This window comes from Cuculus canorus, chromosome 6, assembly GCF_017976375.1.
Source record: "Cuculus canorus isolate bCucCan1 chromosome 6, bCucCan1.pri, whole genome shotgun sequence".
Lineage (NCBI taxonomy): Eukaryota > Metazoa > Chordata > Aves > Cuculiformes > Cuculidae > Cuculus > Cuculus canorus.
Window position 1 is genome coordinate 12,298,431 of NC_071406.1, and position 27,393 is coordinate 12,325,823.

At 43.9% G+C, this 27,393-nt stretch overlaps 1 protein-coding gene across 7 annotated transcripts in view; it reads left to right on the forward strand.

Moving 5' to 3' along the window:
• Nucleotides 1-11,746: 11,746 nt before the first annotated feature.
• The window catches only part of SEMA5B (semaphorin 5B), a 283,392-nt gene continuing 267,745 nt past the window's right edge, over nucleotides 11,747-27,393 (forward strand). For 5 of the 7 annotated variants that reach the window (XM_054070049.1, XM_054070044.1, XM_054070043.1 and 2 more), the window contains exon 1: nucleotides 11,747-12,032. The gene's annotated coding sequence lies outside the window, so the exon portion shown is untranslated. The remainder of the gene's footprint in view (nucleotides 12,033-27,393) is intronic. The other 2 variants (XM_054070045.1, XM_054070046.1) reach the window with 2 other exon arrangements.

Here is a 27,393-nt window from a genome sequence, read left to right on the forward strand (position 1 = left end):
GGAAAGAGTTGAGTCTCTCAAGAGATTAATTTGAGATTTAAAGCAGAGAAAAAAAGTATGTGTATCAGATTTTGGCACTGCCCTCTTAAACTACTATTAGAGAGGATACTGATCTGAATAGATTGCCAAGTTGATAACATATGACAATTTCTACACTCTAGGCAGAGTGCAGCCATGAAAAACAACAGTGTGTGTAAAGGGCATGTGATTTTAGATTTTACAAGGGCTACACCAACTTAGCTGCTGACAAATGAAAGCATACCTGACCTGAACATCTTTCAATCAGAGAGGTTCCATCCTTCAGGAAAGAGGAATAACTGACAAAAATGTTATTGCTTCCACAAATTAATCGGGTTTCCTGCTCTTTTATCTGTTACATAGCCTTTTGTTCTCTCCTTCCCCTGCCCTCCCTTTTTAGCTTTGCATGCATGGGAGACAGGAATCCTTCATCACTTAGGGAGCTGCTTGTACTTACAAAACCAGTGCGGTGTTATAACATTACTGATGACATGTGAAAAATCACCTCTGGATGTGCCAGTGTATTAGCAGGGCAAACAATAAGCAGGGCATGGAAACCTGTGGCAGGATTCCATATGAGTTCAGACAACATCCATATAAAAGGTACAGTATACGAACATGGAAAGAAGACTGCCATTTGCACCAACTGGCCGGCTGCCACCCACAGTTTGAGCAGCAAAATGTGGTTCTTCAAAGTTGACAGACTACAATTTGGGACCTTAAAGAATTCATGGGTGAGCCTTAAAGATTGCATTAGTTGTATCATGCCTTGCCCAGAGAGCACATATTGGTGTAAAAGGCAATAAATTAGAAATATATTTCTTTATGTACTTTTAACTCCTTTCTACCCAGCAAAAAGCCCAAGCACTTCAGGAGTCATTGTGATCCCTTTCCCTACCATGGAAGTGCAGTGATTTCTGGGCTGAAAACCAGCAGCTGCTGCCTGATCCACTATGGAACAGTTTGAACATTGCATGAAGAATACTCTCTCTTGCTCAAAGCACATGGCATGTATAACCAGTAACTCATGAACAGTTTTGCCACAATCTGTGCCTCAAATCTTTCATGGATTCTGTTTTTCCTTCCAGTGTTTCAGTCCTTTACTTACTATTTTTCCAACATGCGCTAGGAAACAAAGAGAAACAGAGCTTCCTTCAGCAAGCACGCATCTGCTTTGCTGCACCCTGTCATGCAGCATTCTCTTGGCAGAAGTGTTGGGATTTTATACTTTTACTGTGGACTCTTTTTCTATTGCATGCAAACGTTTAGTTTTCTCCCCAGGTCACTCTGCAGACTGATTCTCTCCTCTCACTTGTTTGTTGCCCTCTTGTTTTCAGCATTGGCTGAAAATTTGCTCATAGCTGAATTTTCATCAGAGATACCTGTCAACAAAAGGCATCAAAGAAGAGTGCTTAATTTGGAGTCTAGCTGGTCAAAAAAAACCCACAAGAATTAATCTTGACCTGAGCTCCAAGCAGCAGCAAGACATCACATCTCTGAGACTGACAGATGCTTTACCACGATGGCAGCAGCAGTTTAGTACATTATAGTTTGAGAACTGCTGTGTTTGCTGAGTCAGCAACATTGGCTGCCTGGAAACTGAACTGCTAATTGTTGAATGCCTATACTAAGATCTTGCCCGGCTTCCTCCCCCTCTTCAAATGAAGACATAGGGCTGAATTATAGGTGAAAATCTGGATTAAAGTGAACCTCAACTTTGATAAAATGAAGGCCTTCAGCTACTCTTCACAGCCGGATGTGATCTATCAAAAGTTGTGATTATTCAGACCTACCTAGCTTTAAACACTCCCAAACTTTGGGAGAAGAATCCAAATTCTAACGTTGCTATTCAGGCTCATCAACTGAGCACCTTTGAGTAAGTCTGAGTTGGTATAATTCAAGACATGCAGTACAGTAGAGGATGTGTGTTTCAATGCCAATCACTGAACTTCAGGAACCCTCAGAACCATCAGTTGTAGCAATGTGGCACCAAACCCAAAAGCTTGTTTTGAACTGTGCAGTGAAAAATTATTGGTACTTAAGCTGCGTAGTCTTTTCCCCTGTTATGTCAGGAGCAGATGACAGTTTGAAGTGAGTACTGCTGCCTCAGTGCAGCATCTGATATGTTTGTTTACCTGATGCAGTGTTCTTAGGTAGTGATTAATGAAAGCACTTGAGTCAGAGCCTGTATCCATGATGAACATTAACAGGTAAACCTACAAACAGCAAAGGATAAAGCTCCTCAGGGAGGGAAAAGCACTGACTGGTATTTCAGTCTCACTGCTTCTTCTGATATTGGTCCAAATCAGATTGTTCAGAGGTTGTTACATTTCAACCCAAGCCTCTTAAGGGTCAAAATAAATTTATTCACGAGAATTAATGTTTATAGTCCAATCTGACCCTACAGAAACCAGTGGCTAAATTCTCTGATTTCATCAGACCCAGGCAGACAATTCATATTAGAAATCTCATTTTCTTCTGTGGCAAAATCAAAACTGTCAGGGTATGCTTCTGTGCAGAAACTCGGAGGTGCAGAAATGCCTGTAATATTAAGAAACTTGGTGGTATTTCCCTTTTTGTTACACAGAGGTGTACAAGTAAAAAAGGGAGGTGTACAAGTAAAAACACCACAGGTCATCAGTGCATTTAAGCACATGCCTATCCTTAAGCAAGTGCTTGAATATCATTCCTTGAACTGTAATGGGACTTTGGGCTGCTGTTCAAGGATAAATCGATATTTATGTTCCTTGAACACATGAAACAGGCTTGCTCATGACTTTTTTGCTTTGCTGGATCAGGGTTTATAACCCTACAAGTTGATTTCTATCCTAGTCTGCCTAAATATTTCAAGCACATATACAAAAATAAACCTAATCTTCAGCCAATATTCCACTTCTCTGGTCTCATGACATCCAGGACACAAACCACTGATCTTTCCAATGATCTGACTAAAAATCTAGTTTTAGAAGGTTTCAGCAGCTAATCACTCCTGCAGTTGGAATACCTACATTACTTCATCTCTGTTGCATGTGACTAGCTTGGAAAATGAAGTTAAACTTGTACAATAGAAGTAATTTAATACATGATTTAGAACTTGAACCATCTTACCTCAAATTAATTTTCATGCCGGGAAACCTTCACTTGTATGGGTAACCCTATGTGTTTTGATGAGGAAAGAATATTAGTGAGGTTTGGCCTGCTGACTGTAGAAATGATTGTATCATAGACAAGTGATAATATTTACATGTAATATAGCAGTTCCATTTATTGCTCAGGGGAAAACACTTCCAGTTTTTCTGTGTTTTTTTCCTTCCCTATCACTGTCAAATCTCACATTTTTAAAGAAAGGAAGAAGAGAATTGAGCCTCCTATATCTCAGCCTGTTATGACAATCTGAATGTAATATATAGGCAATCAAATAATTGATCGCACTTAACCTGATTACCTACGAATGAAATCATAGCTGAAATTTAGATCAGTCACTTCTCTAATAAACCAGTTCTGTTGACCCCTGACCAAGCTTCAAGCACCTTTATTGCTGCTGGGAAGGATACTTGGTATCTTGTAGATATGGATTTTACATTTGTAGATTCATAGAAAAATTTAAGTCGGAAGGGACATCTGGAGGTGTGTAGTCCAGCCTTCTGCACAAACCAGGGCTAGCTTCAAAATCAGATCAGGTTGCTCCAAGCCTTGCCAAGTTTTGAAAATTTCCAAGGTTGGAGATAGAACAGCTCCGATGTCCCCGTGTCTTGGTGATGCACTAGTCCCACCAAGATGATTTTTTTCTGCATTTCCAATCAATATTTCCCTTGTTGCAGCAATGGATTAAGGTAGTGGAAGACTGCAACTGTATCCCCTCTTGACCTTCCCATCTCCAGGCTGAACAACCCAGTTGCCCCAGCCTCTCTTTGTACATGAGGTGTTCAGGTCCCTTAACTCTCTTAGCCTGGAGTCTCCCCAGTTGTAGCAGCTGCTGCTCTACAAGCCCCAGATTCCACATGGGGGGTTGTTTGCTCAGCCCTTAGCCTGATCTGGTGCACGGGAAACTTCTGACCCCAAGGCCTGACTTTTCATTTGCCTTTGTGGAACTTCATGGCATTCCTGCTGGTTTCTTCCTCCACTTTGTTGAGGTCCTACTTAATAAAAATCCTCCTTTCCAGTGTATCAACCACTCCTCCAGTTTGGGCATCACTTGAGGAAGTTGTGTTGTGTCTCAGCATCCAAGGCCATATGGCATAACAGCAGAGTAACATATTGGCTTAGTCAGCAAGTGTTAATTTTCAGCTTATCTGGCAGGAATAGAATTCTTGATAATTGTTGACCAGAATTCATGGAATATTTTTGGCCACTAGACTAGACTGAATATACGAGATATCTTGCAGCATATATTACGCTAATTACAAATATATATATATATATATAGTAATTGTATTTTGGTTATACATATCTAAATATGTTTTAATCTAGTAAAGGTATTTCTGACAAACAGGTTCTGGTGGAAAAGAAATACAAAATAGATAATCAGTAATATGTAATTATATGCATATAAATTTGAAGTGGTTGGAATTACCTGAGTAGAAAGAGCGCAGTGCTCAATACCTGTGAGTCAATAGCTGACCCTGCCCGCTCTGACCACCCTACCTGCACTGCTGCACTGCCTTCACTAGGAAGCTCTTGATTGCTTTGCTGCTGCACCTTGTATTTGAGATGCCACCACTATATGTTGTGATGGCCAAGCTGAAGGAAGGATGTGATGTTTCGGAGAAGTTATGGGGGGATTAATTGCTGAAAATGTGAAGCAGAAAGCTTCTCTCTTAGTGCACTAGCCCACTCTGCTGTGATCATTTTTCTCTATTCACACTCCTGGCTGTGCCGGTGAAGGGAAGCAGACACTCTCCCTTAGGAAGCAGCGCAGTGTACACTCCAATGTGACAGCGTTCTTCGCTTTCTGGTACTGCAATGTTTGTGGTATTCCACAACCTCTTTGCTGAGGTACTGCAAGAAAAATGGCGCCTGCCTCTTCTGACGTTTTTCTTTAACAAAAACAGGCCACACACTGCAGTAACATCCAGCCCAACCTCTTCCTGGTGTTTAGGTTTACCAATGGTAAAATAGCAATGACTATTCATATTCCACGTGTTACCAGCTCTTCATAGGACAGCTCAGCCCAGGCCCAAGATTGCCTTTCATCACAGAACTGCTTCCATCAGGCTTCTTTTTGTGTGGGAGAGAAGGCGGCACCTTGCCTCAATGAATGAGGCAGTGAAGAGGGCAGAGCGAGCTCTCTGTGGGAGACCTCCATCTCTCCATACTTCACAAGCCGGTTTCCCTAAGGCGTGGCCTTCCATTCCATTCTACACTGTGTAGATCTAAGCTACGTTATCCTAAAGCAGCAGGCAGAGCTGTTGGGTTTAGGGTTACGTTTCAGGTTTATTGTTGAGAAATGTTTCAGCTTGTGAAATTGTACCCACCCTGCCTAGGAAACTGAAACCACTGAAGATCATGGATCTGTCTGCATCAGTTCTAGTGGACCTATTTCTTAAGAGAGAAAAGACTTTGTCACTCAGTCGTGACCATCATAGGTGAAACTGCAACATAGCCTCTTCTCTAGGCCCTTACTTTCAATACCTGTGTGAAAATCCGCAAAACAGAGGGTTGAAATTTAAACTAATTGGGCTCTGGCTAAAGATGAAAACATGCTTTTAAAAGCCACTCATATTTTGATTGAGAAAACTGAAGAGTTTAATTTTTAAAAATCGGGGTTTTTTTCTCCTGACCTGTTAGTTTAAACAGCTCTGCAGCCAAAGTGGGTGAGATTTGAAACTCATTTGGCTTTGGTCTGGTTTATAAGCATCTGAACACCTCACATTGAGTAGGTTGTTTTTAGTTAGTAACAGCAGTTTTTAGTTAGATTCATTGAAAACATGCACATATGAAAGGATACTGTATTAACTGAGTGTTATGAACTTCTTAAGTCCTCAAAATGGCTTTCCAGGTGTCCTGAGTCCCAAATAATACAGGAGAATTGGGATCTGCCGAACAGATATTCAGTTTTAGCAGCAGGTTCACATTCCCAGTACAATAAGAACTGCATTTTCCAAATCAGACACTGCAAGTTGCATTATCAAGACATCGGTCATCACATAAGGGGGTGGAAGAAGGAATGCTAATACTTTCAAAACCTGCTCACATTTAGACCCAGACTTTTCAGTATAGCACATCTCACTGGATATAACAGTTTGTTGTATACGTGGATCCCTGTAAAATTCCTTAATGTAGCTGTTTAAAGGAAAATTAGAATAGGGCAAGATACTGCAACGGTTGTAATGGGAACTCGCATTGTTGAGCTCATCTTTCAGCTGAATTGCCTAAGGTTGGGTATGAAGTCAGTAGATAAGCTGTCAACAGTCCTGAATTCACTTTCCATTCAAATCTAGTTCTTGCACAGAGTACTCAGCAAGGTGTCTTACGTGCCAAACAACATGTCTTTAATTTAAAGCTTAAGTCTAATTGTAAAGGTACTTATAATCCCCAGGGAAAAAAAAATCCTACTTGTATTTACCAAGGAATTTTCCAGTCCCTTGCATAATGTATGTCTAGGAGTACCACAAATGTGTCCAGTGCTAGGTTTTACACTTCCAGTCTCTAGGCAGAAGTAATTTCCAGTAAACACAGCCTCAAGGCTTTAGAGCTTGAGTTAGAAGAGAGGGAAAAGCAGTTTCTGATGCAATATAAAACCCCCTAATGGCATTGTTAAAAACTAATTTTTCACTGCTCCTTTTACTTTCCAACAGATAGGTGACTGCTAAGTGCTGTACATCTTACCTCAGCGGGGATGCTCGCTGGGCAATGACAATGGCTCAGGTTAACATTCCCTCCCTCCTGGTACACCATGTAGTTAACTCAACTTTTATGTTTCATGAGTCTTTGTCTGCAAACAGGGAACTCTTTACTTCTGTGAGACTCAGTGGGAACACAGGCCTGCTCCTCTTAAGTATGATATTTGCTGACTTTGTCATGTCGAGTGACATATGAAAACTGGCAATTAATAGTACCTGGCTTCAGGGGAAGAAACAATTGTATATCACTTGTCTGTAGGCAGCAGAGGCTTTAGATGTAATTCTCTGAAAATAAAGCAGTTTGTCCCAATTTAAGCTCATTTCATTTCTTTCCAAAGAAGTGAAATACAGTCGCTCTGGTGATAGTGTCAAGTCATCCCTCTGTATTATTCTATTTGTTCCATCACAGCCTCTTCTCTCCAGGGAGCTCATTTGTATTCTCTTGCTTTCAGATCATATGACTCTTAGTTCATGTCACGGATTTAACTGTGCCTTCTCTTTAGTATAAATTAAAATGTTACTGTCACCACCAGACTGAGCCCGGAAACCACAGCTGTGACTATTTAACAACCTATTTTAAATTCAAGAAAAAAAAGCCATGTACCTAAATATTTTATGGCTAATGGCCATTTGGCTTCAGATCTAAATCTCAGGATTCAGGATAATGCTTACTAGCAGTATTGCTGCACGCCATTGCTTTTGAGAATTTGCTGATATTGTATTTAAAAATGTGCTTTTCCCCTTTTTGAGAAAACACTGCACCATCCAGAAGGGCAGTTGGGCTCAACTTGGGTCAGTCACTTGCAGCAGCATAAAGATGTTCTGCTGTGTATATTTCAACTGTTTTCCTCACTGCAACCCTACTTTCCCTCCTGCAGTGTTATGAGAAAATAAAAACTTGTAGGCTAGTAAAGTGACTGCTGAATGTATTTAGAGCTGTGCCCAGCTCTAAATTTAAGCATAATTTGAACTTTTTTTGCCACTGACACACGCACTTTCCCCTTGCCTTGGTCCACGTGAAACGGTCTGTCTACCTACAGCAAAATTACTTTTCTAATGAGCCTGTCACTACTGTGGAATTGTGATCCAGAGATCAAGTGAGGGTGAATGTTGTTTCCTGGCCTCCAGATGATGAGGCCAGAGTCAAGATCTTCCTCTGGATCTCCCCTTAAAACATATACCCGTCAAAGTTATCTGAATGCCCAGAACAGCTCGAGTTCAAGCAAGTCTGTGCAGCCAGTTTAGTTGTAAACTGACCGGTTTTCTGCGTGCAGGTGCAGATCAACACAGCCCACTCTGGTTCAGCGGCGTGCAGATGGCCCGACTCACAGCAAGCCTATGTCTGATCTCTCCTTAACCCCACAGATCTCTGTTTGTTTGACACTTGCAGGTCCTTGTCCCCACCAGCACCCAGGAGTACACCTATTATCCTGCCCCAAGTCCTCCCATGCCTCTGAGCCTTGTTCCTCCACCCCACCGCTTGCATCCCTGCTCTGTTGAACTCGTCTGGCCTTCCCAGTGCGTTTGAAGGCAGCCAAAGAAGTGCCTGTTCTTCGTAGGCAGTGGGAGTGATGGGTTTGACGCCTGCTCCCCACAGCCTTCTCTCCCCCAGCCACCTCCGCGGGATGCGGTGCCAGACCCGCTGCTGGCCGTGCAGGCAGATCACATGCGTGCTGCGCACACAGACACGGACACGGACACAGACACACCCTGTGTGCGGGCTCACACGTGGCTGTGAGCCCACGGAGCGCACCCCACGGGTGCCCCTGTGGGGATGCACGGATGTGGGGATGTGAGAGATGCGGGAGATGCGGGGGATGTGGAGGATGAAGGGATTGCAGGGGTGTGGGGGATGCCGGGGATGCGGGGGATGCAGGGGGTGTGGGGGATGCTGGGATGCAGGGATGCGGGGGATACGGAGATCTGGGGATGCAGGGATGCTGGGAATGTGGGAAATGCGGGGATGCGGAGATGCGGGGTTGCGGGGATGCCGGGCTGGGCTGGCGCTTCGGGAGCCGCTAGCAGCACCTAGTGGTAACGGCCGGCCCGGGCAGGGCGCAGGCTTCACCAAACGTCCCTCTTCTTGGTGAAACTGCTCTGTGCTCCGGCTGGAAGTGACCCCAGGAACATCGCGTCTCTCCCCCGTGGGGCTCTGGGGGATGAGCCGGTAGAAAAGCAGAGCGAAGGGTGTTTCTCCAGCAGAGGAGGCTCCGGACAGAGGTGCAGTTCAACACCTCTGCCAACAACTGTGATGAGTCCTGCCAAGGGCTGAGTTTCTGCCAAGACCAGAACAGGAACCCGGTACATCCTCTCCCAAGTGAGGCTTGGGATTTGTAGATTGAAACCAAATTGTTTGGTGTAGATCACTTCTGACTTCTCCCATAGCATTTCTCTCCTTTTCAGAGAATCAGAACTGTACCTCTTTGAGTCACAAGCCTTTTTCTAAAAGGATTTGAGTAGTTTCCCTGTCTGGCCAGTGATTTTGGAGAGGTCATGCTGTGCAATGACATTAAAGTGCCTGGACCTGAGTGTCCAAGGAAATATTACAGACTTTAATTTATATGCATTTATATGGCTCTCTGAGCAATGCACATGCAGAACCAACAGAAGTACTCCCAGCTTGGGGGAAAACAGCAAAGCAGTAGCGGGAAAACACAAGAATAATAATTTAGGACAATCTTTTCTATAATAGAAAAGTGTTATCCATGAGATGTTTAAATGTTGACAGATACTGGATAAAACCCCCTTAGTTTATATGGTCTCATGCTACTCGCTGGTCAATGCTCAGTGCTTCATCTGTAAGTTTCAGTAAGAAGAAAGGTTAAGCTGGGTCTTCTGGAAATTAGATGTGCAATTATGACATTTGGCAAGGTGTTTTATCCCTGAGGCTTATATAACTGAACCACCTGCCCCAGCACAGCAGTAAAGCCCCACACTGTGTTCAGCTTCCAACACCCAGGCTGCTGTACATCATTATTTAAAATTTAATCTACTAAATTGAAAGATATCATGCTGCATATTAGGGTAATGGAGGAGCTTGACAGTTATTTATTATTCACATGTAAGTTAAGACAGTACCCTAAGAAGATGCTATCACAAAAAATCCACTTGAGTTTTTTCTGTAGGTCTTCAGAACAGACAGGAATAGAAAAAGAAGGGCAGGTGTGGCACCACTGTGTGCAAGGCAGCTGGCTTGGCACCTTCCAGGCTATGCCTGACTCGAAGTTTACACCCGAGTAGCAGCTTTGAGCAGAATACACAGCCTCATCACAATTATTCTGTGCCCATTTCCTGTCCTCAACTTTCCAGTGCGAGTTTTAAAATGGAAATGAGAATGAAAATACTATACATATAAATAATGTATGGACTGTCTCATACAAGCTGTATCCAAAAATGCGTTACTGCATGAGCAGATGTGGTGATACAGTTACTTGATTAAGGAAGGACTGAGAAATTAAGAACAGGCAAATAATTACGTATTGTATAATGATCATCTCAGTGGGTCTACGCTGTTACTTCTCTGAGACGTGAGCTGGGAGAACACCCACTGCCACCAGAACTGGCTGTCATAGCAGTGATGAGCCATCATACAATTACACTGTTTTTATATCGCTGTAACACACTGTCAACACGAATGACTGGATCAGTTTACGGGAGAAAAAAACCCAGCCTCATTATATACGTACACACACACATGCAGCGGCATCACTGCCGGCCATTCTGTCTGGGAATTCGGCTGATAAATAACCGAGGCTCTTATCTTGCGATTTGTAAATGTCACCAGCCCAGATGCATTTTAACCCTTTTCCTGCCGGGCTGCCTGTCCATCAGCAGAGACCATCCCTGCCGCTTTCTGCGGGTGCTGCTCAGGGTGCACAGCTCTGTGCATCACCGGGGGACACCCCGGCACACCAGACACTGCAAAAACAAGTTGCATAAGACTGGCCCTCCTCTCTACCCCCAGCGATTCCTCCGAACAGCCCCAGCCCGCAGCTGCCTCCGGGCCGCGCACCGCGGCGCTGCTGCATCCCTGCATCCCTGCTCCCCTACGTCCCCGCTCCGCGGATTTTCCGCCACCGCCTCCCTTCGGCGTGAGAAAACTTTGCCGCTTCCCTCCCCGGGAAGGGACGGGGAGAGACAGCCCCTGGCCAGGGGAGCAGCTCCGCCCGGGCCTCGCTGAGAGCCCTGCCCGGAGGGTTCTCCAGGAGCGGGGTCTGCACGGCATCCCCGAGCCCCGCATCCCCCGAGCCCCGCATCCCCCGAGCCGCGCATCCCCCGAGCCCCGCATCCCCCGAGCCGCGCATCCCCCAAGCCCGCGTCTCCGCGCCCCGCATGCCAAGCCCGCACAGCATCCCCGCCCAAGCCCCGCACCCTCGAATCCCCGAGCCCCGCATCCCCGAGCCCCGTATCGTCGAGCCCGGCAACCCCCAGCCCCCTCGTCCCCCAAGCCCACACCCCCGAGCCCCGCATCCCCAGTCCCGCATCCCCCAGCCCTGCCGGGGGGCAGCAGCGCGTCTCCCATCCCCGCGTCCCTCCTGCGCTTCGCTCCCATCCCCAGCAACGCGGCCGTCCCTGCCCCTTCCAGCAGGGAGGGAAGGGGGTGGATTTAACTACAAACATCGCTCCGCCGCCGGCTCTTCTCGCTCTCGGCTGGTGCCTCTCCCCCACCCCCACCCCCACCCTCCCCACTCCGCCGGCGTTCGAACCTGCTCGCCCAAACTCGTGCCCCCCCGTCCCCGGGCAGCCCCGCCGCCCCCTCCGCGGGGTCCCGGCGAAGAAATGCCCCGCTGAACTTTGAATACATTAGTTGACATCAGTGCGAGTTAGGGCTGCCAGCCCCTAGCTCCCTCCTCCTTCTCTATACCTCCTCCTCCTCCGCCTCCTCCTCCTCCTCCCCTCCCCGGTCTCCGATGGAAAGAGTTGGAGCCGCGCTGATAGGAGCCGCCGGGAGGAGACGGCGGAGCGCGGGGCAGGACTTGGGTCCCAACTCCGGCCGCGACGCGGGGCCGCTCCCCGCAGCCCTTCGAATGGCCCGGGGCGGCGCTCGCTGAGCCCCCCTTCTCGCCGAGCCGAGCCGAGCCCCGCTCCTGCGGCAGCCGGAGCGCGATGCGCCGGTGAGCCCCGCATCGGGACCCCGCACCGGGACCCGCACCGAGACCCCGCGCACACCCCGTAAGCGCATCTCGGGCCGGGAGGGGGACGAGGGGGGCTCGCAAACTTCCCAACTTGTCCGGGCGGCGCTGGGATGGGGTCCCGGGGAGCCTCGGGATGCTGCGGGGATGCTCCCGGGGAGCCCCGGGATGCTGCGGGGGATGCAGCGGTCCCTCCATCCTCCCCCGGCCCTGCGGGTGAGGGTTTCTGCGCCCTCCGCTTGTTTCCCGCGGGCCGAAAGGGGCTTCGTTTTTGTCGCTGTTTTTGCAGTTGGTTAGCGAGGAGGTGGCAACGAGGTGTTTTCTTGCCTCTTTCTCTCCCTCCCACCTTCCCAGCTCGTCCTAAACCCGCCGAGCGGGGCTATGGCCAAAGGGAAGGGGGTGGGAGCCCGATAGCCCGGACGAAGGGATATTAATGATTTTGTTTTTCTTCGGATGGTAATTTGTCTTTGTGGTAGGGGTGGCCCATTAAATTTCAGCTCACGTCCTGATGGAGATCAAAAGCGAAGGGGAGAGGGAGGCAGAGAGCCTGGTGCGGCTCCTTAGCTCCGTGTATTGTTAGAAACTTGTGCGGGGGGGGATTCCCAGAAACAGCCTTTGTCGATCCAGCTCCAACACCCACACCAAAAGTTGGAGGTGCGTGTTTTCCAACACTCCCATCTGCTCCCCGGTGCAGCCCAGGAGCGAGCTTGCTGTTACGCCTCAGAGGAAACAAACAAAAGGTGCGTTTGCCAAGGCGATGCTGAACCTGCCTGTTCACGGGCTTTTGGTGGAGCATAAGCATCGCAGAGTATCTGTGTCCTAAAGGTTCACTGTCCTCTGTTGGCTCAGTTTAGACTCTTAGATAATTTTCTGTCCTTAAAAACGCTCTCTCAACATGATAGATGCCACGTCCTGGGGTTTGTGTTTTTATTTTATTATTTTTTGCTGGGTTTTTAAATTTTTGTTCTTTTTTTTTTTTTTTTTTTTTTTTCCCTTGAACTCCTTATGCGTGGCTGTATCGGTTTAGCATCGTAGTAAAGTTTCATTTTTTTGTTGTACAAATGTTCCCTCTCATTACAGAAAGTACTTCTTTTCCTAAATTGCAGTCTGAGCGGCCAGAGGTTAGCTCTCTTTGCCTCTGGATGGGTTCAGTGGCAGGCTGAGACCCTAAGCTGACTGTACTGTGGACAAAATAGAAACCAGCTACGCTAAAAGTTGTAACAGGTTTTGATTCTTACTGCTGTTCGAGATCAGTAGAGATCCCGGGTAAGCGAAGGCAAGGAGGAGGAGTGAGAGTAGCTGGAACAAGCTACTTGTACAGAAAAGTGATCTCTTGATTATTTGTGTGATTTGTGAGCACCTAAGGGAGAAAACTAGTCATAAACGGCAGAGAAGGCGGCAATGGGAAAAAGAAAAATCCTTCTGAAACTTAACCAGATTTTTAAATAGAGGCTTTCTTTTTAAACAGCTACTTGAATCATCCATACATTTTCATTTTTTTTCTCCATTTTGGACTAAAACTTTTCTGTTCAGAATGGGTTGGATAATAAGTACACTAGGCAGACTGGAGTAAGGGATCTCTGCATTTTATGTTGTGCCTTTTGTGTTTTCAGTCTTTTTCTCTCTATCTTGCTTTTTTTCCTCAGAGAGATTAAGTTTTTGTCCTCTCCTGCCAGGGACATGTTAATCCTGAAGTCGTGGTGAGGAGAGAGGTCTTGTCATTCAGAATATATATATTTGCTTTGTTCATCCCCCCAGCCCGTTAGGCTGATGGAATTGGCAGTGGCTGCCCTCTGTGACCTCCCTCCCTTCCTGCAAAGAGCTGGGGCAACCAGGGAGGAGAAAATGTGCAAACTCTAGTGAGTGAAAAAGCACAACCCCAGAATACAAAAGGCTTGAACAGAGAGATGCAAGAGGTGAAGGTCTGTGAGGGGAATGACTTCTAACAAGGTGGCCCTGCTCGGTTCATATAGGCTGAAAGAGATGGCATGGGGATGGGGTTAGCAGGAATGTGTGTAGCCTGATAGAAACTCAATACAGATGTTGCCTTGGGACTTCAGCTGCTTTGCAGTAAGATTAATTTAGTGCTCTAATAAAATGGCTTTGGTCCTCCAGAATGATTGCCCTTTATTCTGCAGGCAGACAGCTGACTTTGGGGAACATGCACCCAGACTTTATAGTTTTTGCGTCCTACCTTGGAGTCAGTTGTAAAAGTCCTGCTTGAGTGAGGCTGAGACATGATGGGTCCTTGTTAAAGAACATTTTCCCCGAGAGCAGTCTCACTGTGATATTACACAAGGCTGGAATGAGGGACTTCTGTTTTAGCCAGGAGTCATCAGGTGAACAGTCATGCTAGGGTTAAATAAGACCATCTGCATGAATATGTTTTCCTGAAAACAAATACATGACATGAAAAGTTTCTGTGCACAGTCTAGGCTGTTGCCTTGCTGTTTGGCAAAAGGGGGCAGTATCAAACAATACCACAAAGAAATCCGCTGCGTGGCTGCCTTTCTGCCAGGAGTACTGATGTGTGCTGTATCTACTGGGATCTGGGAATTTAGGGTGCTATCCGGTAACCCTTATTCAGGTAACTACTTGTGAAGACGTCAGGGATGTTAATTGACTGCGTAAAAGATGCAGGATCAAAGCTGTCATTATTTTACTTCGTGGTTGCATGTCTTCCATATGCTGGTTTGATCAGAAAGCTTGAAAAATAAAAGACAATGCTGTATGATTGCAAAGCTACTTTTGCTCACATTAAGTAGGCTGAAAGCAGTAACCTTAATCTGTTCTTACTCAACTGATTTTTTAGGGAAAGCATGATGAAGCCCTAGCTTTGGATTGCTGCTCATATAAACGCCCTCCAAGGAATTGTCATCACTCTTTTCTGTAGTAAGAAAACCAAACATTTTCTTCTCTAAATTTAACTTTCTTTTGGAATTAATTTGTTTCCAGCCTAGAGAAATGTATTGATCTGTTCTATAAAATATTTGTTTTAGAATGCATTTTAAAGTCTTTTCACCTTTTATCTATCTATATGCCTGGCATCATTAGGTTATCATTTCTTAGTTCTTTTTCTACTGAGAGCCATGGATAATTTGGCTGAGGGTCTGTCATCAGAAAGCTAAACACGGGGCTCCAGCTTTGTTGGGTCTCACTGCCTTCATGGCAAGAGCTACAGTGGCAAGTGCAGACTGACCCCAAGAGAGGGCAGGCACTGAGGAATAACGAGTCCATTATAGTAATGTGAAGAGGTTGCACAGCCAGGGCAGTGCCAACATCTAGAGTTTAGGTGCAGTCCAGCGTGAAGTTTGCAACTAGAATTTGCCTTGCTTCAGTTCAAGCCCAACCATGTAATTTCTGGTGTAAAAGTGAAAAAGGGAAATCTAATCATCTGCAGGTAGTGGTGGAGGCGACTCAGAAGAGTTCTGTAGGGGTGAAATTACTTTGTGTGGGCTGTGCAGTGGAGACGTAGTATCAAGTAATGCTGAGATTGCAAAGTCAGTCTTAAGTGATAGACTTCCCTTTTACAGACTAAATACTATAAAGGTGAACTGCTGCTATTTTAGGTGGAGTCCTTGTGACCGAGTGCAGGAGACAAACTATGGAGTATTGCAGCACTATCTTTGATGTGCTTTGAAATGAGCTATGTCCGAATATGAGTGTTGTTGACTTTGAGGGTCAAGTCAACAGTTCTTTGTTATTGTTCTGTTGCCTTTTTTTTCTTTCTAAGGAGGAAAACCCCAACTCACTGAAGGGAGAATGTCAGCTAGTTTTATTGCAGGGGTTGTTTCCCTTCCCATTACACTGTGGGCTGCTGACTCTTCCACCACGCACAGTATGAGGACTCATTCCATCTCTGTCCATGGTGGCAATTTTCCTTAGTTTCAGTGGGAGATGCCTGAGTATAAGATACAAACTTCAACAGTATTTGTGAGTGCAACTTGTGTGGACAAGTTGCTTGCTGGGGTTTGTTCTTTAAGCACAGTTAGACTGAGTATTTGTTTCACCTCTCTTCTAATTGTTGTCCAAAAAAATGCTGCATGACAGCAGTTACTCCTTATCCCAGGCTCATACCGTGCGAGCAAAGTGCAGCAGAACTCTGAGAGCACAACTGTGACTTTAGGTACGCAGGATCTCCTTGACTACAGTGCTGGAAGTCCCAAAGTTACCTCTGCTTCAGCACTTATATAAAGCACACATTTTTAAGGTCCGCACAAAATCACTCAAAGTGGTTTTCTGATGATAAGCTTATGAGTAGTGATACTCCAGAAGCATGACTGGTATCAAGTATGTATCTACAGATCAAAGGGGTTTGTTTTGTTTTGGAATGTAATAAGCCTGGGAGCTAATTTACATGTGAAGGATGTTACCAAGTTACAGAGTATGAGACTGAATTGGTGACAGCGCTATTCATGCGCTTATAATTAAGTATATACCAAAGCACTGTGCTGGTTAAGGACTGGTGTGTCTGTATTAAATTCTAAGTGATCTTTAAATGAGATCATAAGTAAACACGCTGATCACTAGTCCTAATGCCCAAATGAATTGTGAACACCTGGGGAGTTTATAAACCACCTGTATAATTTCATTGTTTTTCAGTAAAGGGTCATTTGTGGAGAAAGCACAGGATATGTTCTTCCAAGAAGCAGCTGCGAAGGAGCTTGATCTTACAAGGTGCAACATGTTCTTTTTTCTTGTTAATGCATCTCTGGGAAACAGCACCCTACATGATCAGACCCTGATAAACACAAACTGTAGCAGTGTCTGACCTCTGCGTGTCACCTGCTTTGTTGAGCAGGCTAAATGCTTAGGGGCTTGCTAGTCTCAATATGTAGCATCCTCCTTATGAGGCTGTTGCTGGAAGCCAAATAAATTGCAGAGTGCTGGTTTCAAAGGTTTGACTTTATCCATTGTGCAGCAACACATGACCAGCTGGGATGTAGCAACCTGCAGGGGAGACCCATAGTCATCGGCTTTATCTCTGCCAAATATCATGCTGCACCCAAAAGCTCGATCATAACTTCAAACCCACTTGGCAGCCTCTGTAACTGGGAATCGTACAGGACGATCTGGTGATGCCAAGTGGATCCTCCGGTGGCCTTGAAACCTCTGTGCTGTGGAGGATGTACTCTGATGCTGGGTGTGCTCAAATGTTAAGCAGAGATGCTGTCGGCTGTCCTGCAGAACAGCCAGGCTAAGTCCTGCGTGGATGATCTATAAGCCTTTTGCAGTTTAAGGGTTTGTGGCTTCTGAAGTGTGTCTATTTTGCAGATTGTTTGTGCCATAGTCTTCAAAAGCTGTTAGCTTTTAAGACAAGCAGATGGCTTTAACAAAATATATTTGTTGGCACCTGGAACAGGTGGATCTGGAATCAATTTATAGAGTGTAATTTTTCCACACCCCTTTTGGAATAATTTTATGCCCTGGAGCCACTTAAGATGCTTATTATGTAGCCAATAGGGAACAGCTTCTGTCTGACTACACAAGGTTTTACACATCTTTTATAGCTAATGCCTAGATTGAAATACAAAATTTAGTGCTGGAAGTGCATGTGAATTTGTGAAACTCCCTGGAGAAAATGTGGGTGCATGTATCAGTGGATGAATTATGCTCCCACATAGATAGAGAGGGCTTTTTTTAGTGGTAACAAATGTCCTGTGCTCAGTGTTTGTTATTTTAAAAGTAGAATTTTTCATTTCAAGTGCACACCTTGTGCAGGTTGCTGATGTAGACTAAAAATGAAAAAATAGCTTTAACTGTGTTTGAAAGGATAACAGAATGAAAATTTCGTATGTGATATGAAAGTGTCCTGATGCAGAGATCAAATTGATGTTTCTAAAGGCTGTGACAATTACGACTAGTTATATGGGAAAGGAGAAGATCCTGCATGTCTTCTCAAGGGGCAGGAAACAAGCTCCGATGAGACCTCGGCCACATCCTCATTCTTGCAAACAGAAACGGGGCCAATGAGCTTATCTGGCTGTGTAGACTCATAGTAACTTCAAAGAGGTTTTGAGTGGGTGTTAGGACCATCTGCACAACTCAGAGGTAGGATTATGAACTAAATCTGGGAACGCTTTGGGGCCAGCCTCTCAAGGGCTGCTGACTACGGGTGGCCTGTTGGGCAGGTAATTGCTTTGCTGTGTTGCCTGGCCACGTGCAGGTTGTTTAGCCTGCTGTTTCAGCTAAAGGCTGCTTATTTATCTCCTACGATGCTGATTTACAATAGATCAAAGATTAGAGGAAAAAAAACCCACAAAGAAGACAAGAAAGGAAAGGGTAGGAAGTTCAGTCTGGATAGTTCAGTTTGACAGGATAATGTAGTAAATTCAAGAATGTAGAAAGAGATACTTTTGGGAGCCTCTGTATGTAATGCAGGGAAGGAAAAATTGGTCTCAGAAGTTTTTAGAGCGATTACAGATCCCCCTGCCTCATGTTCCTTTCTCTGCTCTCTTCTTCCTGATTGAAGACGTTGTCTGCCAGAAAGAGTTTTTCAAACACATAGTTTGGACAGGGCTATCAGTCTATATTTATAAAACACTTAATATTTCACTCACTGACCTTTTTGAGGTCTGCTCCACATATGAAGGGCATTTTCATTAAAAATAGAAAGCTGAGACTCCGTTTCTGTCTGTGTCCAAGGTGCTCCTCCGGTCTAAGAGAGCTTAGCTTTTAGTTGTCATTGCAGCTAGTAACCACCCTCCTGAAATAAAAAGCAACAGGGGAAAGAATATCAGTAGTGGCTTGTGGTGGGATAAAGACACATACTTCGTACAACATGAGCAGAATAGTGCTGTGCACTCTAACTATGCGCTGTTCTGATACTGATGAAGGATGATGTTAAGTAATACATAATACAAATTATGAAGAATTCCACAGTTCCTGTTTTCTGAGAATAATGAAGTGATATAACAGCACAACTTGCCCTTATTTCCATTTTGACAACCATGCTCAGCAGTCAGAAGTAATGATCATCAGGGAAAGAAACTGAGGCATAAAAGGACTGCTGCCTGGAGAGGTTTGTGCTGTTAAAGACATCATGAGATATAACGAGGCAGTTAAGTGCCAAGTAGGATTGCCAGTGACTGAAATCTGTACAAATTAGACATTGAGGTCTGTGAAAAGTCTGATCTTATGTGACTTGCTCAAGGTCATAGAGTGTATTAGAGGCAGAGGCAAGGTTACATTCTCTGAAAACACTTATTCACATACTTACTTCTAAATATGTAGCTAAATCCTATAAACGAAACGTTTCATCTCATTCCTCTCCTGGATCAGAGCCCTAGACCTGTGCCTGACAGGACTGCATTTATCTCCTTGCTAAACATTGTCAATAAGTAACTTGATTGCACAAATCCTTTAAACATCTGAGCAGTTCAGTTCCAGTTAGGGTGGCTACTGTTAGAGGAAAAAGTACCCTGACTGCGTGTGCACAACTGGTCCCAACATTTTGAAGATGATCCAGGGACTATTCCTGTATTTTGTATTTTTACATGCACACTGGACATACATCTGTCTAGATTGAATTAAACCAAATGCAAGTGATTAACATCTTTAAAATTTAACATTTTCTCTCCTTTACCAACAGAAATTGTTCCCAGGAGAGTAATTTACTAGATACAAACTGTATTTTTCTAGGACTGTACATCAAGAATGCAAACCATCGTATTGCTAATGCTCTGTGTTCCCTCTAATGGGTCTTTGAAATATTAAACCAACTTATGTTTGGAACGAGCTTTGCACACCTCCTTGTCTATGGTTGCTTTGCAAATCCAGGCTTCACTGCTTCGCCTTGGAGAATTATGAGTTTATTATACTCCGTGAATGCTAATAGCACTTCGTTTTTTCCCTAAATTTCTTCTTCATATGTATTTATTGATTCTTCATTTGAGCACAGTGTCTCAGATAATGATGGTACTACTGAGAATTGCTGGTGTGAGTTAATTTTAAGAAGGCTGAAGTTACAGTGCCATCCTTCTTCACCAAGAATATCTCTGTACTGCTCATAAACTAAGGCATCCAAAATGCTAAATCAGTTAAGATGACTGGATAAGATTACTCCCAAAGTTACATTTCATTCCTAGTTTCATAAAGACAAGTCTATCAAGGTTGACAAACGTAAATTTAATTTTTCATTGAAAACTCATTGGTGGATTTGCAGACGATGTACTTCAGGAATGCAGTCATTTCTACAGTCTCTTGGTCTTTACTCAAATGAAGAATGCTGACCTATGAGAGAACACATGTGAACTGGGTTTTTAGTGTTTCACTGTTTAGTTTATATTCTACTTCTGATTCCTGGGATTCTTCCCTGTCTAGTCCCTTCTCCCACAGTGATGGATGGTAACTCCAGAAAGGTGCTTTCAGTCATTTTATCTCTCTTCCCTGAAGGCATGGAACTTCCCTGAGTTGATTCATGTTCAAACTTGTCAACTATTTTAAGCAAGTACCCAGTTTTGATTTAAGTATTTCTGAAGGTAGACAACATCCTGCAATTCTTGGTTAAGTGTTTAAAATTCAGTAGCCCCTGTGGTTATGTTGCCTCTTAGTTTCTCCATTGCCAGGTTCTCGGTCCTGTTATGCTGTCATCTGGAGAGCAGAGCAGTAAATTTTTTTGCTGTGGAAGTGACTGCAATCAAACCATCTCTTAATTTTTCTGCAATATTTCAGTATAATACTGGATTTTTCCGTGGTTTTTTTCAATTCTTATTGCCTGATGGCTCTTCTCTGAACACCTACCAAGGATGCTACTGGCCAAAGAAGACCGTAGTGCTGACAGCTGCAAAGGTTTGGGAGAACCGGAACAGCAGAGATTGCAGAGCAGAACTGAGCAGATAGCTGGCAGGAGATAAGGGCTATAAAGTTGGAAGGTAGAAGAAAGGGATACTGGCATAGAAAGCTCTGGGCATGAGGAGCGTGGTGTGATACACGCCAGGTGAAGAACTGGGGTAGTCATAGTGGCAAAAGGCAAGACAGGTTTTCACTGGCAGAGGAGGATGGCTGAGAGGTGGGTAAGAGCTGCAGCAGCAACACTGCTTGTAAATCAGAGCAGCATTGTATCAGAGGAGCTCTCTGCAGGGCAATGTCAGAACACCTGTCTACACTTTGCTTGGGCATAACCAAACTCTCTCACTCAGGAGCACTCCAACCAAGGCAAAGAGAAAAGAGACACTTTAACTGAGAGCAGAGTTCAGGTTGAATTTCTGGTTAGGAAGCCATTCAGTTCTTGCAAGTGTAAGATCTGAACCTGCAGAATAAAACTCACTTTTGCAATCTGTACAAATGTATGAAGTGTTTCTCATTTCAGTGAAATGATCTATGGATGAGAATTTAATGGCCTGAGTTCTTGATTGCTAACAGAAGGCAAACACTTACGGCTGGGCCCCACTAACCTTAACTGTGATCCTTGTGGTCTGAGAGGACTAGAACCTTCCCATAAGTAATACAATTTCTGTTTTTAGTTTGGAAAGATGTTATCATTTAATGAAAACTTTGTTTTCTGGCAGCCTACTCTGGTATTCATTTAAAAAGTTCTTAAAGGACCTCGACATCTATGAAAAGTGCAAGAACCCAATTCTATTCACAGTTACACCCACACAGCCTCATTGAAGAGCTGTGGCTGTGTTTGACTGAGGACTGGTAGTAGGAGTCCAAAAACTCAAAGACAACTTTGTACCGATGGAAAGGGATTCCATAGGGCTGGTATCAGTCCAGAGGCACTCTCCAAAATTCGGGCTGCAAAACCCAGCACCAAGAGAAGCATTTCCAGTTTTAATTAAAACAAAACCCAGAACAGGATCTCTATTTCAGTTGGATTTCAAGCTTCCCAAATGTTTGAGATGCAGAAGTAATTGATTTGAAACTGATTCAACTGAGGAAAGAAAAACCCTAGACTCTGGAGTTTTTACTTTGGTTGAGTAAGACTTTTCTCCACAAAGAGGCCAAATGAACTCCTGAAGTGCTTCAATGAAGTTATCAGGACCTGAGCCAGTAAGAATATTTCCATGGCAGACTTCTACCTGGTAGAATTAGGGGTTTAAATTAATAGTATAAGGAATTAGAAATAATCTGATGTGTGCAGTCTAATGGTCTAAGATATTTATAGAAGAGATAAGGAGCTGATCCTGCACCAAGGGACATCAGTAGCAAGAATTCCATTTATGTATGTTAAAACTGGATTTTCATTTAAAAAAACCCCCAAAAGTTCACATCTTGCAGTTCTTATCCAAGGAAAATTTGCTTTTGAAACTGGCATACTACCTGAGTCAGGGCTGCATTAGTTTGCCCCAGGTTTTCAACCTGACAGTACCTTGTTAAAATGCAGCAGTATAATTTAGGCATCTCTTATTTGTTTTGAACAGCAGAGCTAACATTTCTGTCAGTTACGATGACTTGATAGACATGATTAAAAGGCAGGAGATCAGGAAAAATGCGTGCTTATCACAGCCAACCCTCCTCAATGAAAAAGTAAGTGGCTCAGTGGCATATTTGCAATTGAGGTGTAACTGAAAGCATTTTTAGAAATGTGCTTTGTAGACTGCTTTGAAATGGTGTTTTCTATTATGACCAGTTTCTGGAACAGATTATCATGATTGTAGGAAGCACTTCAAAGCAGATTGATGTAGGAAGATTTTTCCCAAAAAACTTTAGCTTCACTGGAAGACAGAAAGCTACAAATGTGTCTGCAATCTGTGTTGTTTCAGCTACAACAGCATTTATTTGATAAAAATGGGCTGCTGTTAATTTCCAAAATGCTATAAAGCTCTTTGTATTTTACTGGTTCCTCTGTTTCATGGAGGGTTTTAAAGTTTGTTTTTCTTTTCGCCCGTATCCCTCTAAATTTCTGGTTTGTATTTTTTGAAGGCCAAGATTTCACCACTGTAATGAAATATTGAGCTGCATCTGATAAACAGTCAGACACTAATTTAATATATTGGTGGCCAGACTTTCATAGAACAGATCTTGACAAGCCATCTACTCCATTTCCCGACCTCAGACAGCATCAACTATACTTCCACCATTCAGCCAAACACAGGCTCAGCTGAACTCAGCAGTAGCTAAACCTTGGTTGGAAGTAGAGATGTGCTTAAAATACATTTGTCTCTGAGTTTTTGCTCACAAGATGAGCTGTATTCCATTTCAGCAAGACTCCTAAAAACCTGACTTGTCGGCTAAAGTCTGTATCTTTTAGAATTGAAGTCTTCTGTGCAAACACAGGAGCAAACGTGAAAAGCCAACTCTGTAGTTTGTATGAAACCAGGTGGTAGCAGCACATTGAAGGGTGATGGAATGCCTGTCAATTCTTCTTGTTTTTCAAGAGTACTGAAAAAAGAAGAAGTGTTTCAGAAAGTGAAAGGCAGCAGTAAGAAGAAAGACAAGAATCAACTGGAACTGTCTTGCTCCGCTACGTCTAGTAGCACACGTAGAGAACAGGAAGAGCAATTTACAAAAAAGTTGTGTTATTTTGTGCCTTATCCAGCTGTAATGTAGCAAACCCATTGTGTTGTTCTTTATGATTCCTAAGTGAACAAATTTCCTTTTTACCAGGGAAAAAGATGAGGCAGAGAGAAGTTGAGTCACTTGTCTAAGCTTGTAGAGGGAGGTGGTGAATGAGTGCCCTGCAGTCACAGTCACTTCTTCTCGTTTGACAGCAGAAACATGACAAATTCTTTATGTTAAAGCAGGAGTGCCTTCAAATAGTTCCTGCCCTTTCTGGGAAATTATTTTTTCCTATAAAGCAAAGGGCAAATGCTGTTGATAGATACCTTATGAATACATAGGGTAACAATTACAAAATATATTTTTTTAATCCACAGTCATCAAATGAACAATTCTGACAAATCAGTTTGATACCAAAATATTGCATTGTTTTTCTGTATCAGGTCTTTCAATAACTCTAGCGATACACTCTGTATGCTATAATCTATGGATTCAGTTCAAAGTTGCCATCTTGCTGACTAAAGCCCTACCAAGACCTTCCCTGTACCTTTCAGCTCAAGTGTTTGCCACCTTCTGGAGGCTGGGAGTCTGTCTTATTTGTTAAAGAAAATAACTGTTGGCAGAAAGCCTCTTCCACACAACTCATGTAGGTTGCATCTTGCTTTCCTATAGCCATGCCATGTCTCGCGTTCACTACAGAACATGGGAATGGAAGGTCTGAATACGCTGCAAGCTTGTGGATCATCAAACACCCTTCAGCATTGGCCCTGCTCTGCCTTGGCCTCTTGAAGGACTCTTTTAAAACTATGCTATGTGGCACGTCTTTAACCTGTTCATTCTCACTCACACATCACATCATCATTCAAAAACCTGCTTTATTCCTTGCTTACGATGCTTCGCTTTGGTTTTGCTCTGTCACTTAATTCCATAAAATCTATTCTTTTAGTCTAGAATATAATTTATTTATAGAATGTGGTGAGTGAATGAATCTATCTTATGAAAAAGACATATTCTGTTTCTTTCTGAAAAAAAAGCAGATCACTTTTAAATAAGCTTTTAAAGCAGATAGATCTGTGAACCCTTTCTTACCCTTTCTTTTCTCCAACATAGAAAATTAATAGCCAAGCACCAATTTTGCCTGTATTTTTAGTGAGCATAAATTAATCTACTTAATATGTAGTATGCTTCTTGCATCTACACATAATTAAATCATATTTGTTCTTAGAAACTATTCATCTAGTGTAAACCTGCTTCCTGAGTAAATATTCCTTTAATTAGTAGAACAAATAGATTGCGGGATTTGGAGTTGATTATCACAGCATTCCTTTCCCTGATGTCTGCTTCAGAACTGCGCAGCGGAGAGGTCTGCTAAATACAGCCAGGGAAAGCAGCAGCAAGCTGTTTGGCAGTTTGAAAATAAATACGTCTTATGAATACTTCACACCTACGGAACCCTTCATTTGGGGATTACAAAGTGCTTTGCCATGCTGTGTGGATATTATTTATTTCCATTTTAGAGGAGGGTAAAGTGAAACAGAGAGAGATTAGGGCCAATACGCAACACCTCCATGTTGTATTAATAGGCATCGCTGTACTAAGATGTATATGGCTGTACGCTACTCGTGTAGAACAGCAGAGGACATGGCTTTTCATAGAGTCTAATGAGGTACAGTCTCCATTTCTGGATGCCTAGTTTTGCATTTCTGATCTCAGGGCTCCTGAAAGCTCAAAGCAGATGGAAGTTTTGGAGCGTTAAAGACACTGGGGATCTCGGAGCCGTGCTTCTCCGGCAAGGCACCTCATTTTCAGATTTGGCTGCTAGTGTTTTAGTGGCTTAGGACTGGGGTGTGCAGTCAGTGGCAGAGCTGAGAGAGGAGCGCAGCTGTCCTGCTGCCCAGCCTTGCTGTGCCAGAGCAGAACAATTTAGACACAGATGCATATCCTTATCTTCATTGCACAACTCATCGGGGAGGTTGGAAGCTCCATCTGAGCAAAGCTATGTCTGTGCCCGTAATGTTTCTGCATTTGCCTCTGTGAAGGTGTGTGTATGTGGGTGTCACTCTTTCCCAGGAGTTTTTACACTGGAACCATATAAGAGTAATTCTCAGAAGTTATGGGAGAAATGCATTTCCTGTGGGAGGAGTGTTTAGGAGCTGTCAGCAGCTTCATGTTTCCGAACTGCACGGTAAGGAGTTTCTGATAGGGGAGAATAGATTTTGAGCTCTGACTTTCTCCTGCTGAGTTAATTAGCTGGAGTTTGAAGCACTTCCTCTGCTGAGCTGGAGTTTCTTATGTAGGAAAGAGAAGTAAGAGGCCATAGCTAAATGAGAGCTCCAATTAAGGACGCAGGTGAATAACGCTTCTAAATGGCTGTCTTGAGTCTGAGCAGAAGACCGTGTCTGCCAGTGTAATACTATTTGGACAGATCCTTAATGAAAAGAAAAGCTTTACTGTGGAATCAGCAGCCAAAACTTCCTTTTTGCTGTTACAGTGCAGTATGCCACATGTACTGCCCTTCCTCCTGGCTTTGCTTCAGGATTGTGGGCAACGGAGGTGGCATTTGAAGGAGACTTGGGAATATCAGAGCTGAGAAGGGCAACTGGATGCTGGATACCATGTTAACGGGGACAGCTCTTTGCACTTGCTTGTCTTTGGATGAGTTAAATTCATAAACCCATCCGCATTCAGACACACTGACTTAGAGAAATACTCTCTTACAGTTGCTGTTTTCTTTGTTTCCTCACTGGAGCTATTAGCTGATGTAGCTGAACCTGATCATATAATGGACTGTGAAGGAATGGATATGTCGCTTAAACAAACGCATCTTTAGCTGCTAACAGATTGAGTTTTATTTCTTTACGCACTTTAGCTCCGATAGCTCAAGGGCTGTTCCTTCATGGCTCTGAGGGCTTTGTTTTAAAAGCAAAGGCATCAACTGCCAAGTACATACCTAGGATGTTGGTAGCGCTAATATAGCCTGTGCCTTGTCAGCTAGCACAGGTATGCCTGCCCGTGCAGGGGTTGCAGCTCTGGCCTGTGATGGGATGACAACTGAAGAGTGCCTTTGTGTGGTTTAGTGGAATCCTCTTAACCACAAGAAGATGTTCTGGCTGTGTAATACAGTATCCGGTCAGGGAGTTAGCAGGAAATACCTATTGCAATTTAGACTTGCATCCTGGATTATTGGGCAATAATTTCAGTTTTGTAGGAAGTTCTAACTCATGCAGAGGTCAGACGGTGCAGGGACAGGAAGTTTAAACCAGCTCCAAGAGGATGTCTGATGAGCGCTCTCTGCCTCACCTTTCCACTGTGAATGAGTACAAGAGTACGTGTAATCTGTTTGGTTAATTGAGATCAAAAGTTCTTTTGGGATAAGAAGTTACTCCATGGATAGCAACTTGTGCCATATCACTCATGTGGAACCTCTACCTGTCTCTGCAACACAAACAGCAGTGGGAATCCATCTGAAATCCAAGCGCCTCATGGTTTAAATGCTTTCTCCTTGTTTCCAGATAACAATCTCTTTAGCTCTTTGAGGCATTTAATGAAAATTGTTTTAGCATGACTGCAGGATGTTTGAGAGCATTGTGTGTGTTCTCGTGTCGTTAGGACTTGAAACCATGCAGTACAGCTGGACCCTTAGTGTTGTACTGTGCTGTGACAGGTAGCATTGATTTTACAGTTAGGTGAGACTGATTTCAAATGTTCCCTTATTGAGTTTATTGGCACGTACAACTAACGATGTTAAAAGGTTAAATGGTATGCACGTTACACTGCACACAGCCCAAAAATTTGTTTAGAGAACCAAAACAATAGAGTCTCTTGTGACTGGTCCCTTCACCCTACAAAATTTCTGTGCATGGATGTCTAGCCTTGCTAAGGTTGTTAAAAAACACTGGAAAGGGTCTTCTCACATCTTTCTTGTACCTCTTGGGGAGAATATTTCTAATTGAAAACAG